At 27.5% G+C, this 21,123-nt stretch overlaps 1 protein-coding gene across 3 annotated transcripts in view; it reads left to right on the plus strand.

Annotated features, from left to right (window-relative positions):
- Window positions 1-21,123, plus strand: part of LOC129961847 (agrin-like) — a 467,273-nt gene that overhangs the window by 56,424 nt on the left and 389,726 nt on the right. The window contains exon 1 of one of the 3 annotated variants that reach the window (XM_056075438.1): window positions 9,453-9,498. The exons of the other annotated variants lie outside the window; for them this stretch is intronic. The gene's annotated coding sequence lies outside the window, so the exon portion shown is untranslated. Of the gene's footprint in view, window positions 1-9,452; window positions 9,499-21,123 lie in introns of those variants that run through there. 3 annotated transcript variants of the gene reach the window in all.

Here is a 21,123-nt window from a genome sequence, read left to right on the forward strand (position 1 = left end):
AGTAAACATTCGTCATTAAGAGGTTTATAAAATGAACTAATTAGAATTAAATATTTTTATACATACTTGCATAAAATACTTTGAATTATGGTAAATATATATTTATAAATATATATGCAGATTGCTCATTAATCATAGTAAATTAATAGGATTTTGGAGCTGCCATAATTGTGCATTCATAAAATAGTAATTAGTGTTAATGCTATCATAATAGAACTATTTAAACTGAATTTTAAAAATTTACGAATTTATTTCAACTGTCTAATGTTAGAAAATGATGTGTGAGAAGATATTGGAATTAAAGCGGTTTTAATTTTCATTTATTTATTTCTTTACCCGGTATGTCCTATTTGAGTAAAGGAGAGCAACTTATGCGACAAACTTCAGTTTTCAAAGTGTACTATAGAATTATCGAATAACGCATTTTATTATGTGCATGTATAAGAAAAATTTATTATGATCAATTATGTGAAAGTATCAGAAACAGATGTATTATTTCGATTGAAAAGAGTATTTAACTGAAGTGAAGCATTAGATTTTAAAAAGTCGTGAATGTAATGCTTAAGAAATAATAAATCATACATTTTTATACAATATTCTGATCTCGTCAGACATGTTTAATAAATATTTTGAGCACTAATAATACAAATACATTAAAGTTCTGCTTTTCTACGATAAATTCATTGTGTTATGAAGCCTTATTACTATGTTTGATTTTCTTAATTGATTCTGTTTCTTCGAGATAGACTTCGATTGTCTTAGAGAAATACAATTCAAAGGTTCGTAAATTGAACACAGACGAATGAAAGTTCTTTTTTATTTAAAATGTTATTTCACCAGATATATATCAGTAAATAAAATTGAAGAAACTAGGTGCTATATGAAAGTTTAAATTCTGCCAACTTTTCAGCAATACATTTATTAAATAAAACAATACATATATTTTTCATATTAAACAGAACATTTTTCCAACTGTAACTATATTTATCTCTAATCATTTAGGAATTGGCTACTGAGCTATTCTTAGAGCAAATACTCTATGATTTAGGTTATTTTTAGTCAGCAAGAATTAATATTACTATAAGCTTATATTTGATATAATGTTTTCATGTCACTACTAAGCAATCAATTTTCTATTTGAAAATCCAACATTTTGAAAGTTATTTTGGTAAGATATATTTCAGTTTCATTTTGAAGAAATTCTCCAAGTTATTAATTTATTCATTACTAGCCGCCTTTGGCGACCAGCCGGTTCGCCAATCTTAATGTTCGTTAAAATTTTAATAATTAAATATTTTATGCAATTTCTACTTTAATAGCTTCTTCATCAAAATATTTTAAAACTTCAAATTTTGATTATCATATAATTCATTCATAATATTATAAAGGCCTTCAGTCATAACGTAATATGTATCTCTCTCATTTTCCGTTAGCACCCGTAGAATTTATGCTTTAAATTAAAGTGGAAAGAATTAATCTTCAATTAATATAATAATATTTTTTACTGAAACAAAGCATTTTTTTATAATCTGATTACTGAAAATAGAGTCACTCAGCGTTTAAACTTTATGGGCACTAAAGAATATCTTTTTTAATTTATGTAATATCTCAAGTGTTGGTCAGCAAAATTTTCTTAGATTCATAATGAGCAGATCGATTCATTAACAATGTTTAAATTTAAATGCATCAAACACTAAGAAAATAAAACGAATCGTTTAAAATAAACGGTTGAAAACAGGTTTTAAAAAAACTACTTAAAAAGCGATGTACTTAAAACTATAAGCATATACAAAAAATATATAACTTACATAAATACAATTTACTTACAAAAGCATGCAACTAACCCAAAAATAATTTAAATCATCCATTGATAACGTTGTCATGGCAACAATCAGAACAGAATGCGCATGCGTGAATTTTCTTCGCCGGTTACGTAACGCAAATACTTGATTTTTTTCTACGCCAGTTGGGGTAACGCTATGCGGATTAGAAATTTTTAATTTCCTTTATTCTGTTTTATTTTATTTCAAAAGTACTTCAGAATGAATTTGAAAGATCGATTCATTAACAATGTTTAATTTTAAATGCATCAAACATTAAAAAAATAAACAGAACCGATTGAAATAATCCGCCGAAAAATTTTAACACTAGCCTCATTACTGTTGGGAGAAAAAAAAAAAACTGAAGCCTTTCTCGTTTGGTGGTGGGGAAAATGGAAGATTTTTTTGGCGGAAAAGTTGGCGGTGGGGAAAATGGAAGATTTTTTGGCGGGAAAGTTAGTTTTTAATTAATAATTAAAATTCTAATTAAAAATTCGAAAAAAGGAACCCCAGATGCACATTCCCAACCTCCAAGGTATACATGTACCAAATTTGGTAGCTGTATGTCAAACGGTCTGGCCTGTAGAGCGCCAACACACACACACACACACACACACACACACACACACACACACACACACACACACACACACACACACATTGAGCTTTATTATTAGTATAGATTTGAGGATAATGCTTTTTAAGTGTATCGACATGATTTTGTCTTTTAAATAATTTATCTAGAATTATAAGAACATTAATCTTAATTTCCAAATGGAAATTGATATAGTAGAACTACTAATACTAGAGTTTGCATAATTATCTATGTAAGAGATTAGAGTTAAGAGAAAAAGAAATTGCGACTTCATAAAATGTCATATGTCTCAAAAAGTAAGTATGGAAATACATAAAAAGATTGTCTTCATTCATTGAAAATTGTTGTTAAAATTGTCCGTATATTTTGTAGAATAAGGATAATAGGAAGAAAAAAAAATCAATATTTTAAAATCTTTATATTATTTGATCTTTCTCTTTTTGTTAGATTATCTAATAGGCATATATTTTCTCATTTTAATTAATATACCTTTCATAAAAAGATTATGTAAGTCGAATTTGATTATAAATAAATATTTTAATTAATACAAATATAATATTTGTTCTATACTTTGCATTCCTCCCAGCATTTTTTTAAAAATCCGAAGTTGGAGTAGCACATTGACTTATATTAAATAATAGTTGATATGTTTGCAATTCATATTTTAATTTTTGCGTAACTAAATAATAAAAAGCAATGAGCAAAGCAACACCTAAAGTTGATATTTCATTAAAGAAACAATTTCAGATGTGCTTCCTATACCAATTTTAATCACTTTTAATATAAAAACAAAACAAAACAGGATATTGTGCTGTTTCATAAAATGGTGTAGCAATCCATAATGGAACCTAGTCACTCTCAATAGGCACTCATATAAAGGTAACTGGCCCTTACATTAAGGAATTCTGTTAATCATGGTTGACGTATTATCATGGCATCATATATCTTTGAACAATGTTGTTGACATGCACTCCGACTTTTGTCTTCTGGTTGCGATGAAACGTGATTCTTTTGTCTAATGCTTGTTAGACTAGCTGTTAGATTTCTTATGAAAATGGTATTTAAACTTAACGGACAATTATTTGTAAAACTTAACGAAATATCACTAATCAATAAATTAATTGTATAGTTCCTACTAGTTATATTTTCTTCCTCTTAGATAATATATTGTACAATATTGTACCATATTGCATTGCTTACTCGTCCATTTTAGTTAAATATTTCCTTTCTAAATATTTTATATAAAATATGACATAAGTGCTGCTATTTAAGGATATTAAACTGATAAATATTTAAGAAAGGAGACTGAAAGTAAAAAAAAAAAGAAAAAGAAAAAAATTGAAAGTCGTTTCTATAAAAATATACTCTGCAATATTACTCGCTTGTGGGGGATCCAGGCATCACTTCCATATTCCTATATTATTGCTCTATATTTTATATAAAATATTATTGAGGGTATTTTACGATATCTTTATGATTCTGGAAGAGTTGGGAAACTTTTTTCAAAGTTCAAAAATCGTAGAAGTTTTAGAAAAATAGTGTCTTTGGTATAATTAACCATTTAGGTCACATTCATCAAATCGGAACTTTTTCGTCACGGCTTCAGTGACAAAAGAAAAAAAAAAAAACTGTTCGTATGAATTGAAATCTTTTTTCCCCTACGTTTGAGATATCACTAAGCATTTTTTCTCCACCAGTCACATAGAAGCGATTTGTTAAAGGTGTCTGTTCATTATTTTTTTCCCTGCACTATTGTGGCTCGAAAATCCATGGGCACGTCGATTGAAGACGCGGAGACACGGGATAGGTTGTTTCATTGAATCGGATTCTGTCCCAATAGGAAATCGATCAGGGCTACTATAGGAGTCAGATGTTAAAGTAAAAAAAAAAAAAAAAAAAAAAAAAAACGCATAAAGAAAGTGGGTGGCGAAGGAGGGTGAGGGTGGAGAGGGGTTCAAGAGGCACGAGTGGCTTCATTTTCAGAAGGATTGAATTGCCGATGGAAGCCACGAATACCGTAATCGGGACGCAAAGGCCAAGGAGAGAAAGATGCTTCTTTTTCTTCTAATTTTATATGTCTCTCCTTTCGACTTTTGTCAGTTTTTATCTTCCGGATAGGAAGTGACGTATTTGCATTTCATTTACACACTGAAAGTGTTTTTTTTTTTAATTCTTTTCTTTTATTTTTTTAAGAATGACCTTTAAAATCCTTAGTTCTGAAGATTCAGGGATATGTGACTGAAATAGTCATATGTTAAATCATTCGAAAATGGACATATTCTTATCTTACATTTTAATCTTAATTATCAAATAGAATGAATGAATGAATTCAGTTTTTTTAGTAAATATATATATCAATCCGAAGACCATTTTGCGAAAAAATTTTTAAGTAAATATTGTAATAACATTTTATGATTATTATTGCATATAAGCTTCAATTAAAGAAATAAACAAACTTTTTTTACCTACAACAGATTTTTTAAAAGTTAAACTTTTAAAGTAAAATTTAAGAACAAATTACAGAAACCCGGGAGTCAAAAAACAGAAATTAAAGAACAAAATCGCAAATAAATAATGTTGTATTATTTAAAAAACATTTATATAGAAGGTGTTTTAGAGTCTAATGAATATCCGGAAAAAATTTTATGAATTTTTGAAATTGATAATATATAATTTTCTTAATATTTGCGTAACTGTCAAAGCAATAACGGACTATGGAATTCAAAATTTTAATACAATTGGAATTATACTAGTACGTTCTTTAGATAATGATATGCAAAATCAACTTACCAAGTTTAAAAATTTTTTCACGGAAGGATTTCAAAATTTATGACAAAGTTTTGGAAATTTTATAAAATTATTAATTTTGAGAAAAGCGCATTTCAAATTTTTTTAAAAATAAAGTTATGCAGTAATTTACTTAAAATTCACTACATTTAAGCATATTATTCTTTGGAAAATTAAATGTATTGGCTTGAAATAAAACTATAAAAATATGAATTTTGCTGAAAATAGAATTATAACATAGGTTGTACCGTAAAAATGTTTTTGAACTGAGTCATTTTATTACAAAATCTTTTAGAGACTTTATTATTTTAGTAGAAACGAATTCGTATTTCTTTTACAAAACATTCTTTCCTTTTGAATACTTAATATAAAAATCTCCATATATAACCTAATATTTTTTTATCTGTTAAAGACTAAATCATTGAAGAATAAGTTTAGTCTAGAATTAAAGTTGTGTAGTGTCTAACAAATTTATTATTTATTAGCATTCATATGTATTTATGAATTTTCTTTTTTTATATTCTGTTATAGTATAAATATAAAAAGATGTAATTGTCAGGTGTGTATCATATTTTTATTTCTATTTATTAGAAATATCTTAAATATCAGTAGAAATCCAAATTCTACTAGAAATAAATAGTTTTTATCAATAAAAGAAATGTTTCCTCTTTCATTTCCATATAAGCAATTTTCTGAATAAATTTTTATGTGAAAAAGTTAATGTCGCATTTTATTAATGAAATATCATGTTACTTCTTAAAAATCGATTGTTAAGAATTAAAAGTAAATAAAATAAGTATAAAAGCATTCAATGCTTTATTTTTAAAAAAAATCCAGGATAATGGAAGCTTTTTTTTTTATTTTGAGATCTCAAATAAAGTTTCCAAATTCGTATAAATTTTCAGAATTTTTTTTTTTTAATTTTAGGCATTAGAGTATAAAAACATTGGAATTAAGAACGTTCGAATACGATAAAATGATATAAATTTGTTTCCCATAGACCTTTTAATATCGATTCACCCTGCAAATACACAAACCATTATTTTATAGCAATTTACGATTATCTGTGGCTTTTAGTTATTTGTTATTTTTTTGCTAGTAAGAAACTAATTAGAGAATCGAAGTTATGTCATTATATCAAGAATTAACTGATTCTCTTGTAATAATAAGCATAGTAATTTTAAAATAGTTTAAATTTGTTTAAGTACGTTTACGTGCTTTAATTAAAAGTAATGCAATTTTTTTATTTTATTTATTTACCTGTGGAATAAAAGAAAGAAAAAAATCAGCAACACAACGTACATGAAAAGGATGAAGAAACGTATTTCCTTAAATAAATCGCGCAAGATGAAGTAAATTCTGAGCTAGCAGCTATATTGCAGTTAAGACTATAAATAATAAATTAATCGGTAAGCTTTTCATGTGATGGTGGTAACTTTGAATCTATATATTTAGTAGATGGTATGCTCATCTAGATGGGATGGTAACTTGTTAACTACTGCGCAGAGAAGTTGAAATATTTTTGTCATAAAACCGCAGTGGCGTGTTGTATACGTTCGCAGGTTAAAGAATATCAGAAAAGAAAAAATTATGTTCGTGACCGATCGCCTGAGATTTTTAGCTGGAACAAGTTTTAGGCGAAATTTAAATCATTTAAAAAATATAAATCTTTTCCCGATTTCTATAAATCATCAGATGAATTGTGTGGCCTCGCTACGTGTTACCAAAGACTTTTCCCAAGTGCATCTGTGAATGCTTCGCCAGGGGCAAGTGGTCTACAGAATCTCAAATTTTAGTATCACGCAATAACTAATGAAAATTACAATTGAAAATCTCATGCACATTGGTGGACTTAAGAATTATATATCGCTTGTAATATACTTTAGATGAAAATATGTAGTAAAATGAAAGATTTTGTTTCCTTACGTTGGGATTTTTTTTTCTATTCATATCAAAATGAAACAAATAGCGATATTATAAAGAAAAATGAAATGCGGTATACGAAATATATATAAAAAAAATACCAAAGGAAAATATTAGTAATAAGGTTTACTTTGATCCGTAAAGGAAGAATGTAATGAACGAGTTTGAATAAAAAATAATAAAAACGGCATACTTCAACTCATTGATTTTTATTATTTATTGATGTTTAAGTTATTCGCACAGCGATAAATCAGTCACTTTACACATAAAAATTCGATAATGACGCAGAACAAAGTGACAGCATTATTTTTAATTCCGTTTGGCGTTACAGACGGTGATAAATGTATATATATAATATTTATTCTTTTCAAATAAATACATTTAAATAAAGCAGTAAAATGAATTGCCACAATTATGTATAATTCTTTGTAGATAAAATCTAAAGATTTTGTATTTAATGGTCAGCTATATAAAAAGGTAAGATTAGAATTGAATCAATCTTTGCGATAAATTTCCCAAAATAACCCATGTTCATCATTTATAACATGTATAAAAGGCATTCTATTACATTGAAGTATTACTAAGGATTTAGAAGTATTTACTAAATAGAATATACAAGAAAATATTTTTTTTTAGTATTCCGAATTCTTTCGAAACTAGTTTTAAAAAAAGGGCAGAAAAAAATGCAAATCTTACCTTGTTAGCAACGGATAAAACACAGGGCAATAAAATCTTTCTTCGGTTAGATTTTTTTAACCGATCTTTTTTTCTAGTTTTCTTTGACACTAAAAATGTAACATGAGCTCATAATAAAGCTTCAAGTAAGACCTTCTTTAACGTTATACTTGACAAGAACGCCTAAATATAAAAAAAAGGTAAGCAGGTTAAGATAGGAAAAAAATTCGTACCAAAATATTCTTCAAAGGATGTGTTCAGTTTTTCTATCATATTTCCGAAATAATATTTATTCTATGCACCTTAGAAACAATATGAATACAACCTTCTACCTTTAGAGAATTTTTTTCTACATTTTTTTTCTCACTCTGCGTTCTATTTTTCTTAAAATTGGAAGGGATTTAAATTCACCTTTATTTTCCAACAAAGAGAATTTTCAGAGATGTAAGGATTTACATCTTTTCTCTTGAGCATGTTTAAAGATTGTTAAACTAAAAATATATAATTTATCTTTGAAATATGAAGATCACATACGAAGCAAGAATTTCAGTATTTTTTGGTAATCTGATTGTATGGAAAAAAAGTGCATTAAAAAAAGGTCTTTTTTTTAAAAGTAAAACTTGTTTATCGCAGTTAAATTAAGAATGAGAGATTTAATTCTTAAAAAATAAACAGTAGTGTCGAAAGGTGAATGCATTTTATATAAGAAGAATACTTTTTATATTTAAGAATGTCGTTTTTTGTACACCAATACTATAGATTTCTAATTCTCATTTGTAGGCTTCCTACAGATTAATACGAAAAAAAAATCACTTTTCATTTCAAGATTAAAACGGGGATTATTTTATTTTTGATCTACAAAAAGAAAGGGGAAAAAATTAGCATGTTTTTACGAACTCGCTTTCTTATCTTCTATTTCTGTGATTGGTTCAAGATTTGCAATCGATTTTAACCCTAAAATGCATGACTTTTTATTTTGTTACAAAAAAAAAAAAATGTGTGTTGAATAGGTGCATATAATTTAGGAAAATCATTAAAAGAATTTCTTAATTGTTTCGTGAAATGGAAAAAAAAGGAGCCAAATGGCTAATATAAGAAATATACAATATCCTAGTGACACTTTTCCAATATATATATATATCCCCTTTTTACCAATATATTTTTATAATGCAAAAAAAAAAAAAATGTTGTGATACTATTTTAAATGGTAGATATTTTCGTACTACAGTCATTTTGGTGTTTTTCAAGTTTCCAGTTTAAATCTGATTCTAGAACGTTGTTGCCACATACCGGTCTTTTCTACAAATGTTTATCAAAAAGCATTCAAAAAAGGATTTCCAGTCACTCATTGTTGCCTTTTGGAACAGTCATGTGAAGTTCATAAAACGAAATAAGAGCATGCAGCAAAATGGCTACATGATGCACTGAAGGTTTAAATTAGTCTAGGATTTTAATGCATGTAAACAATCTTATTAGCGACAGATGGCGCCATAGTAATAGTTTTTTTTTGTTTATTTAATTTAATACTATTTTAAGTCGCTTTCATCTCTGTTTGTCTGCTCGGTACAAATTTTGCAATTCATTTTAAATTTACTTACCAATGAGCTAGATATTTGAAATTTCAAACATATACAATTGCAATATTAACTCCTTGTTTGTTCGGTGCAAATTTTGTCGGCGGTTGCATCCCATTGGGAAGTAAGTTTAAAATTAATTGCAAAATTTCGAGCACACAAAATTAAAAAGTAGAAAATAATTATTTAAATGAAAAATAATTATGCTATATTTTTGAAAGAAACTAAAAATTTCTTCCAACCCCATACAAATTTATAACCTCATACAGATTACAAATTTTAAAATGGAATTATAAATCTGTGTAGGACTAGCAAAAATTATTTTTAATTTTTAATCCGTAGTACAAATGATTAATTTTTATTTAAATAATTATTTTCTATTTAAGATCAAAAGAGTGTTCATTGTTTTCTTATAGAAAATATAGTTCTTTTAATATAATGTTCGAAATTTTATTATTTACTTTTTATTTTTTAAAAAATAATTGTTTTCATTAAGAAACTTTAAGATTAACTTGAAGAATCTATTGAAATAAGTAGAAAATTTTATTTTGATGTTTTCAAGAGCATTTATATATTTTATTTATAATTTTGAATTTCTACTAAAATTACAAAAAACCAATGTTTTCTAAAAGTAAGTGATGGATAAATTTCATCCACATAATGGAATCAAGTGAAAAATGCATGAATCTCTTTTATTCTATACTTTTAATTTCTCTCTAAAAATATTCATTACGTTTCAAGTATCAAAGTTTTGTGAATAAGAGCTTGAGTAATGCTTATTTAAGTAATCAAGTTTAGTACTTTCCATTGGCGTTTTTAATTTTATTTATGCAGAGGGTATTAAATTTTTTCATAGTTTGGTTCGTCATATTGAAGCTGATTACTATCAATTTATTATTGGATTTTTTTTATTTGCTGTGCGTATGTTTTATATATGATATATTCAATAACATATTGATTTTTCAAATAATCTGGAATAACTTACATTTCGCAAAGCTTTTCTATTAATCTATTTTTCTAAATTTGGAAATTTTAGGGATTAATTTCTTAGAAGCCATTTTGAAATTGTATTTAAATTCCAATAGGAAAATATTTTTTTTTATAATTTGATTAATCTTTTGCTTTTAAAAATAATTATATATATAATATAATGTTTACAAAATGCAATATATATTTGCATTTTAGGAAGAAATGAGAAAAAAAGATAATCTAAAATAGAAATAGAAAACATTGCGCATTCTAAACATATATGATTCCTTGCCACGTTGCTCAATTGTGAAAAAACTGTTTACTTTTTTCAATTTTCTGTTTTTATGCATAATGAAAATAAATACTCGTAATTATCAGTTTATAATTTATCATTTCGGGCAATAAAATTTATTAATGAATTATTTTTTCTAAAAATATAAACGAGAAATAGAAATACGTATACGATATATTTATAGCGACATGAGATAAAGCAATAAAACAGCAAGAATGATAATGTTGATAACTTGTATCCTATTAAAACGTATTATTGATTTCTCTTTTTGAGGGACTATATTTTCCCACTCATTCGGTTTTATTTTTCACATTCGATTTTTCCCATAATGATTTTTAGGAATTACAATCTTCTTTGCATGGCACTTTGAAAATATTTAGCCTCATGCTTTCAATTCAATTCTAGTACTCCCTCCTTAACATTCAAGGTTTTCAATGTAAAAGTTATGTATTAAATTTTTTATTTCTAGCTTAGCTTCTACATGCAAGATCTGGTTTAAATTTAAACAAATTGTGACGACAAACTGAGACTGTGAGAAGCTCGTTGTATACACATGTTTTCAGAATTTTAAATTTCCTTACTGATAGTTCGCTTTAAATTGACATCTATTACTCATCCCTTTGCGCTTAAAATTTTCATTTTAAAGTTCGGCAGGAAGTTTTTAGTTATTAGTTTAATTTATATATGCATTTTCTGTTTAAGCTTGGAATGCATGGATTCCAATGACTGTTTTGAGACTCCATTGTAAATATGCGATTCCGGATTTCTAAATTTGCTGATAGACTAAATGCTTTCTATCAATCTGAAATTCTTTTATAAATTTGATCATATATGTTTCATACGCGTATATGTTTGTTTAAAATAGGTACGTTTTGGTTAGTTTTATCAGCTTTCTGTTATTAAATGCTTCGTATTATCTTAATACGGAACTCACACATTTGAATCCTGGTGAGAAAAGGAGGGCGACAACTTTGTAATCTACCCCTTTCCAAACTTCTAATTTTCAGATTCTCGGATCTTCGAGGGATTCGGGTTGCAAATTTGAAAATCTCTAGTTCTGAAGCAAAGCCTATTAATAATGGCCTAATTTACGGCCCCAATTTACCTAAAATTTCGTTAGCAGCCAAATATCCTGCCATTGATATGGAGCAGAAGCTTGGAAAGAAGGAATCAATTTAGATGTCTTCCTCATAATCTCTCTGGGGGTCTGCCCCACATAAACCTTCGTATTCTTTTCAAATGGGTCGGCCATTTAAAAATAGTTAAAATCCTGAAGTAGAGGCCTGATCAATGGCTATCGATGTCAATTGATTAGAGAAAATCACTTATTTAAATTATTGAATACTATATAAATCTGAAGATTGAAGAAGTCTGAAGAAATCTGAAGAAGAAACTTTAAATTAATAGGATATATATATATATATATTATATAAATAACTCTTATTCTAATTGAAATCCTAATTTCCAAATTTTTATCTTAATTTAGCCCATATTAACTTCGTTCAAAAATGTTGCCTTATTTCCTGATCCAATTCACACTTTTTATTTAATTCTACGCGAACTTTATAAAACTGCTGGTCTCAGCATTTTCTCAAAGTTTCAGTGAAGGGATACAAATCTTTAATGCTTACAACATTGTTTTAAATATACCCAAGTTTCCCTTTCCTAAACCGATATGTTCCAAAGAATTCTTTATCAAAATCTCATTGTAAAATCACTGAAGGGAAAAAGTTTCTCTTTTGCACTTATATCCATCATTATGTAAACAGACTTCAGTTCTATCATTGCTTCTTTGAAATAAAATGTCTCCTGTAGTGAAATAAATCGAAGTTAAAATTTACAAAAGCTACTTCACGGCTACGCATCTGCTTAAATTATAATATAAATAATGACGTGAATTTGCAGATACATGACCGATAAAGAAGACATTTTTGGAATAAACTTCAATTTACTTTTTAACGAGAAGGGGCAGACGAGGAACACATTCGTTCATACCAGAACACATGAGAGAAGTGAGAGACGTCTTTCTCTTAATGATTTTATTAAGAGTTTCTTTTAGGATTTTTTTTTTTTTTTACATTTGTCGATTTAAGTGTCGTAGGAAGGAATGCGTGAGTGTTAGGAATTTTTATCCTTTCGCTCGGAGCAGGAAATTTCCCGATAAAGCAATTTTTAGAGCTCGTATTTGAACTAATGAAATAAAAGGTGGGTGGGTGGAGTCAATCAGGAAATAAGAGAATTTTATAATAAAGTAACATGGACTAGTTTAGGATAAAATATAGTAAATTAACTGGTATTTAAATTAAGATTTTATATATAATACGTTGTTTCTAAATTTAGTGTCCCAATCTAAGTAAGATACTAAAGCGGGTGCATTACATGAAAAAAAAATATTTGACTGGTTAGAATATAATTCTCTATATGGTAACTCTGGAAAGATACGAATATTTTATTTTTCCGAGGTATTCATAATATCATATAAATTTTGATACATACAAATCAGTACTGAAATAATTGATAATTACTGATTTTTCCAAAATTCATAATTGTTTATATTTTGACTTACTATATAGGATATAATTATTTCGGGACCCATTTAACTTGCATAACACGTCTTCCTCTAGAAAAAATTATAGTAATCTGAAAATGGACAGAAGTTGATTACTTAATCACAACTAGAAAATGAAGAGAGAATTTTGCATCTAAATATTATTTTATAACGTATTTTTCATTGTCTGCATTATGTGAATTCTGGATGGTTCTTAAAAAAAATATAAATAATATTAGTGTGAATCGATAAATCATTTATAAAAATGAAAATTACTGCTATGAATATTTCTTTTTTTTTTACTTAAGTTTTTGATATTCTTTCTTTTTTCATTCATAAAATTATTTTGTAATTTCGATCTTCAAGGTACTATTTTATTCACGTCACGAATTTTAAAACAAATCTGAAAACTAATATTTTTGCTATATTAAAATGAAATATTATGTTTGTATTTTAAAACAGTGCAAAAAAAAAGAAGAAAAAAACTAATGGTTACGAAATACTTTTCGAAACAATTTTGGTAATGAAAGCAATAAATTGTTTCAATCACAGCATATACATTTTGTATTAATGCATAGATTTTAAATCCTTAAAAGAATGGATAAATTTTAGACAACCGAGAAAAAATACTGAATTTGAAACATAATATACAATATTGAGGTTTTTTTTTTTTTTTTTTTTTTTTTTTTTTTTTTTTTTTTAATAATTTCAGATGACCATCTATGATAGCAGAATTATATTTATTATCTTTATTTCTCTGAAAGATCCAGTGATTTTGTCACTTACCTCTATTTTTAACCTTGCCCATAGTTTCTTCTGCAATTTTTAGATATTTTTTTTCTTGTATACCAAATATAGACGCAATATTATAATTTTGATAAATATTTATATCAAAATTTCGAACTCCAGATTTTGATGAATCTCCACATTTCGAACCTCCAAGATATCTAAAAACGCATTTTTGGAAGTATGCATTTATGCATGTTTATGTATATTTGTCACTCTGCCTATGAATTTGATAATTCAAAACTTTTTGAGCTGGGTGGTTGAAATTTAGTATTGAAGCACCTCTTTTTCCCCTTGAGCAGAGAGTGCCTCCTTGTGGCGTTTTACTGATGACCAGCAGTTGAACGACAAACCTGCATCCTGAGGTCGACTTTTTCCCAAATGCGCAACCCTTGCACTAACGCCAAATGCTTTCGGCTGGAAACGGTGGAATCCCTCCACCATACTGTTTTCTTTAACCTAATCATCTATGTGTGTTTGTAAATTTTGTAGTGTAGCTGTGTTTGTGTAGTATATTAAAAAAAATACTACACAAATTTAAATATACTGTAAAAAAGTATATTTAAAACCGGGCAGTTCATTAGAAAATCGCAACACACCCACTATAGTATATGGAATTACCAGCAAATCTGAAAATTTCTATTAAAATATAAACGAAGTCCATTAAAATATAAACGAAGCCAGATGTACAGAAAGTCTGTACATCTGGCTGCTTGAGAATATGACAACTCGACAACTATTAAACACTAATAGTTAGCTAGATAGATAAAATATGATACACCGATTTAACATCAAAAATATTTATACTTGTTGAATTGTGAATCCGGTCTCCAAACGACTGACCTTCTGTCTGTCTGTATTCTCGCAATAAAGGCAATGATATCAATCAGTGAAATTCGGAATGTTATGTTTAACTTGAATTGCAGGTTCGTGCCAAATTTTGGAGTCTTTCGGGCTGTAGAAATTCTCTTAAATATATATTTTCGCAAAATTTTAGATTCAATAAAAATGTTATATTAATACTGGGGATCTAAATTTCGCTGCATTCATCAATGCCACGAACATTATTGGGAGCCTTACTCAAGACTCCCAATTTTATGTTGAGGAAGAGAGATGGGAACCTTGGGATTGTGTTTTTCCTCTAGGGTTATGTTATTCACTTGGGAAAAAAATGTCTCAATATGTAAAATATATAAGTTTTTAATTTTAAACCTTTCTAAATTATTTTATTTGTGTGAGAAAATGACATCTTTTAATCAATATTTCAGTATTTAAGAGTATAATTGTGTTTTATAGCATTTTGTGTTGGTAATAGCAGAATAATATTTTAATAATTTCCTATGATTATTAGTTTATCGGCAATTTAATGGAATTTTAGTTCCAAACGAGTGGCGCCTCCTGGTAGAGAATTTGAATAAATAAGATTTTCTTTTCAGCTAAAATATTTACTCATGATCATTAAGATAAACACTTTGGCAAGCAATACAAACAAAAAAATTGATGAAATGCATAGAAATATAATTATATGGTACATTTTAATGTACTTTCTAAATAAATGTATTTATTTTAAAATTATGGTTAAATGAAATTCTCTGAGAGCTTTAGTTTTTTCCAAAGAGGAATTAGATTATTAAAAGTTTTAATAATATCCATTATCATTTCAGTAACTAATGATAACATAAGTATTTAAAGTGAATTCATGAATTCACAACACTTTAATATTGATTAGACATTAATGTATTTTATCCTAACTCAATGATAAATATCTCCTTTTTGAATAAAGCAAAAAACTTTGAGCTAATTTGAATATTTTGTTATAAATCGACTTCGGCAGTACCTTTATAATTGCAGCATTACAAATAAAAATAAAAATTTTCATCGGAGAGAAATATTTCTCCACATGATTATGTGAATTTTTTTCTCGGAATTTTCCAAAGTTAAATCAGCGAGTGCAACAAAGTGTCGTTGGTTTTTGCTGTCAGTACTTTCAGGGGAGTGGGACTACTTTTCTTCGTTGCAAATTGAGTTTGCGACGTACTCGAAATGCACGGCGTGAAGGCTGCTCTATGTAAAGCTTGAAGAGAAGCACTCAGCGAACCAAGTGAAAAACCCTGGAAAAGGAATTTCGTTAAGGTCCCTTTGATACGGGAAACATTTTCAGCAATTCTTGTTTCCTGTAAAAGGATTTAGGCATTTTTGCATGTGAAAGATCCGAAGTGAAGTCTCTCAGCCAAGCGTGCCATACAGCAAAGTAATAAAATTTATAAAGTCAACTTTCCGTTTAATAATTTATATCCAACGTTTTATGCTTCGGTTATTGCATCTACAGGAATCCGAAGAGAAATTCAGGGTATCGCACATGACGAGTTAAAATTTGAATCCGAATTTCATGGATGAAGAATTTAAAATATTATTTATATTTTGAAAGATAAATATGTATATTTTAATGTTGGTTGATTCATCATATTTGTTGAGTATCTTAAATTAAAAGTTAAATTAGGAATGAAAGTGCTCATATTCTAACAATTCCCCTTTATATGATTAATAGCAGTTTCTTTTTTTTTTATTTATATAGTGATTTCTTATATTAATGCCCCATTTTGGAACATTATGATGATAATCGTCAACTGACTTCATGATTTTTATTTATATATTAGCACACACTGACTATTTATTAGCTTGTTCAGCCGTAGTGTTTGTTACTAAATCATAAATATGGTAGGCGATTATCAAAAATTTCACCCAATTATATGATAAAATTGGAAAATTTGAATTTAATGGAATTAATCTGCTTAAATTTATTGCTTTATATAGACATCTAATCATCGCCCTTCAAACTTGTCACAAGGCAATAAATTATTTAAAATCGCTTTAATCCTTCCATAGTATATAAGCAGATTATGAGAAAAAATAATTAAGCGGTTAATTTCCGTATTAAAATTAATTTCTTCATCATAATAAAATCATTATTATAAATTATGTATCAAATAAAATTTGAAATTAAGAAAAAATCAAAGAAAACATTGAATGGGCGTAAGGTATATGTAATTAAAGGCAATTATCTGAATCGGAAGATAATATATAAACCTTTTTGCGAGATATAATTGAAAAATATAATTAGAAAACACAAAAACTTGCTAAATTTTTGGGTAAATTATTTTAATTTACTTTTGGACATTGAATAGTTGATTATGAGTTTCATCTTGGCTTTAAAACTACGCACCAAATTTCTATCAAAATTGAACTAAAAGTGTAGATTCTTTTAAAATATATGCATAGGAAAATGCATTTATGTATATTCAATGTGTAACACGTTAACGTTATCTGAGGATATTCTTTCCCCGAATCTTTTCAATTGAATTAATCATTTATGTTAAATTAAAGATTTAAGTGGGTGCTAAAGTTTATAAAACAAATTGTTTAGCATTTGGAAGACCAGAAATTTACATACATTTTCTTAAAAGTTTTAGCTACCTCGGTTTATGAATGGTGGCGGAACATGTAACTGGAAATAAACGACAAGGGTACTATTCTGGTTTTTACAACTCGTTATAATCCTACTTTTCATTTGTACTGCGATGCCAATTATTCGAGTTTTCCTAAGCATTTCTTTATTTTTAAATAGTCTATTATAGCTTGATATATTCAGTCTGAATGACATAGCTTCGAAATTTTCGCATAATTAATCGGATCACTTTTTAAGAAATATTTCTAATCTACATATTTAGGCATCGGGAGTTTCGTATATTCAATCAATTTGTAAGAGATACTGCTAGTCTATTTAATCATTATATATCATCGGAAGTTTCGTACATTCAATCAAATCAATTTATGAGAAATATTTCTGTCATTGTGTCTCCTATAAAAGTCAAGGTGGGCCGTGGTGGCTTGGGGTAAAGTCTGGGCTCGTGAACCGTAGGGTTTCAGGTTCGAGAGCCGACTCCACAGAAGAACCTACGTGTAAGGGGGTCTGTTGCACGTTAAATCTGTCAGGCCAAACGTCCTCCAGCTGGTGTAGTATGGAGAGGGGGGGTGCTAGCTCAGGTGTCATCCTCGTCACCTGACCGCGGTTTAAAATTACGAAAACCGCCCCCATAATAGCCATGGTGTTGCTTTAAAAGCGGGACTTTAATGTAACTAAACTAACCTACACAAGTCAAACTGTGTTATATTCTTTATAGTATGCAAAATTCTATTAAATGTAATTATAAACACCATATAAAAAGTTAGATTTCGTAATTTTCATAGCTGAACTTTTAAAATAAAGAATATGATTTGAATACTTGACTCTTTTTAAAGATTTTTGTGATTGGAAGAACATGTTTATAGTTGACTTTTGCAAAAGGTCGGTAACGATCGCGTAAAGATAGCACATTGCAGCCTATAATGTGTCTTTTTTTTTTTTTTCTTTTTTTGAAGATGCATGCTATAGATGAATCCCGTTTTAGAACCAAGTAACTAAATGAACTATAATATATGCAATACACGTGAATAAGAAATATTTAATGCTAGTTCATATCTCAATGTTTTTCGGGATTAAAATCCTTTCACATCTAACAGTTTTAGCATAAAAACTTTTGTATAAAAAATTATAACATACGAAAGGCCTTCATCGTCTCAAACACTTTTGTAATGAAAATGAGAATATTAAATTAGACTCTTTTTAAGAACCACAGATAGCTAATTTTTTTGGATAAATTATTAATATTGTTTTATTAGTCCTGCAAGTTATGTTCAGAAATGTTGAATATTAAAAATGATATTTTCTTTTAAGCGATTGACTTAAACTTAGTTCTAAGCATGGTTAAATCACTGCTTTAAGAGTAATAAAAGCGTTATCAAAAGATGTATAAAAATAGAAAAATAACCTTAGAATAGTCCAAAGTATAAAAAAAAACATTTTTAATTGAATTTTGAATTAAAATATTCTTTCTCGTAACTTATGCAATAAGAGTTCAAAATTTAATTAAATGTGTATCGGTTGTTTAGAAGAATTGTAAAACTTACAGACATGTATAATCACAATGATTTTAAGAGCAAAACATGCACAAAATATTTACGCAACACTGAACGATCTAAGTATCAAATAAAAGAAAAGATGATTCTCTTATGAATTTACAAGCTGTTGCTTTCTAACCAAAGAAAATTAAGAGACAAAAAACATTCATTCATATCTTTGAATTAAATATTAAAAAATTTCATAAAAAAAGTATAAAGAAAAAAATTTCAGTTTAATTAAATTAAATGAATACTTTCTGAAATATTCGCATATCTTAAAGCTCTGATTTGCATGGTAAACGAATACATTTCAGTTTTTTCAGGCAATCAGTCGTTATTAACCCTTTACGCTCGGAAAAGTAATCCAATGCATAATTATTAACCTAATACAAGGGCTTGTGTATTGTTCAAATATATATATGTTTTAACTTGAATTTCATTGAAAAACTAATCGACATCTTTTTACCATTCTGTAGGCGTTTTTAGCAATTAAAATTGAAAAAAATAAATAAATAAAACGTCCAAATGAGGCACTGACTTGAATAATGAGTGACAAGCACCATCTGAGTGCAAAGAGTTAATAAATTATTTTGTTATACAATTATTTTTTAACCGCAATCGATCTTGCCGTCTTGTATTTGAAATTGTAGATATTACATGGCAGGACCGATTATCATAATCTCTAAAATTCCCACTAGACCCAGTTTGATAAAATTTAATAAATAATTATATATAGTGATTTATGATTAATTTCATTGGTATTAAAACTAAGGTTATTTAATCAGTTAAATGCTTCGCATTCGACTAGCGATATTAGATTGCTTGCACTCTTTAAACGTAAAACTTATGTACTTCAGTTTTTCTATTGAAACTGAAATTACTGATATTACAATTACTGTGATTATAATTATTAATTTTGGTTTCAAATTAACTCATTTTGAATTTAAAAAATGTAGCTATGTGTATTTTAAGCCTAAACAATGAATGCATCCCAATGTCTCTATAGTATCGGAATCAATTACAAGAGTATCGAAGCTTTTTACTCGAAACAGATAATTTTAAAATTATTTTTATTTGTGATGTATTAAGCTGAGAAACGAATAAAATACTTATTTCCAGTTAATGGGATGAGAATATTAATTATTAATAAAATGAAATGATTGGATTAAACAATTACTTGAAGTAAATGAAATTAGAAGAAATTAAAGATAGATTTCAGAATTTTTATGAATTAGTAATATTGAGAAAAAAAATCTAACTGAAACACGTGTTGGTAAGTCGCAAAATGATTCCTTTCTCCTTCAGGAAAATAATATTGATGCTCGAATAACTTTAAATCTGGATCAAAAGCATTTTTGTGAAGTCATTAATTAATCAAATTAAGAATGAAAATCCATTCTCACGAATCATGACTAATTGCCTGCGTGTAATGAAAATGAAATATCACATTTAATTAATTGAAAAAAGTATAATTAGAAATAAAATTTAATAAACGAAAACTATTTTTTTTTCTTACAAAAATGATTAAATGTAACATTAGAGCGATTTAAGACTTTTCAATAGAATTGGTAATCCTTTAAGCTGGTCTAAATATTCATTGCACACAATGTTTCAATTACCTTTATAAGGTGCAAAAGTTGGTATTTAATGAATTTTAAAAGAAAATGGCTATATGAGATTGTGGTGAAGCTTCCAATTGTAAAGACGATTATTAAAAATAACGAAATGCAGATTTGGTAACCATGATTGCAATTAATTCTTTTGTTTAAACAACGAATTGGAATTCCACCATGCTTCCGAATTTATGGTGAAAAAATTTGCATGTGTGAACTAGAACTTTAATTTATTATTACATTTTAAATACATAAGTTGAAAACAAGTATTGAAGAAGAAGAAATACTTTGAAAATGTGACAAGAGAAAGCTGATTTTCATAAAAATAAAATACAAATATTAAACTTATTATTTTTTTAAACTGCTATATATTTGGAGTCCAACATAGTGCAAGGCACAAAATTGAAAATAATTATTGGTTAAAAGATTTTATTTATTTCAATCTTATAAAACAAAACTATATGTTACCAATGAGTTATTTGTATAAACTGAATTTGTCCGCTTAGAAAACTTTGCAGAGTATGGAAAATTTTAAACAATCAT

Source organism: Argiope bruennichi, chromosome 2 (assembly GCF_947563725.1).
Source record: "Argiope bruennichi chromosome 2, qqArgBrue1.1, whole genome shotgun sequence".
Classification (NCBI taxonomy): domain Eukaryota; kingdom Metazoa; phylum Arthropoda; class Arachnida; order Araneae; family Araneidae; genus Argiope; species Argiope bruennichi.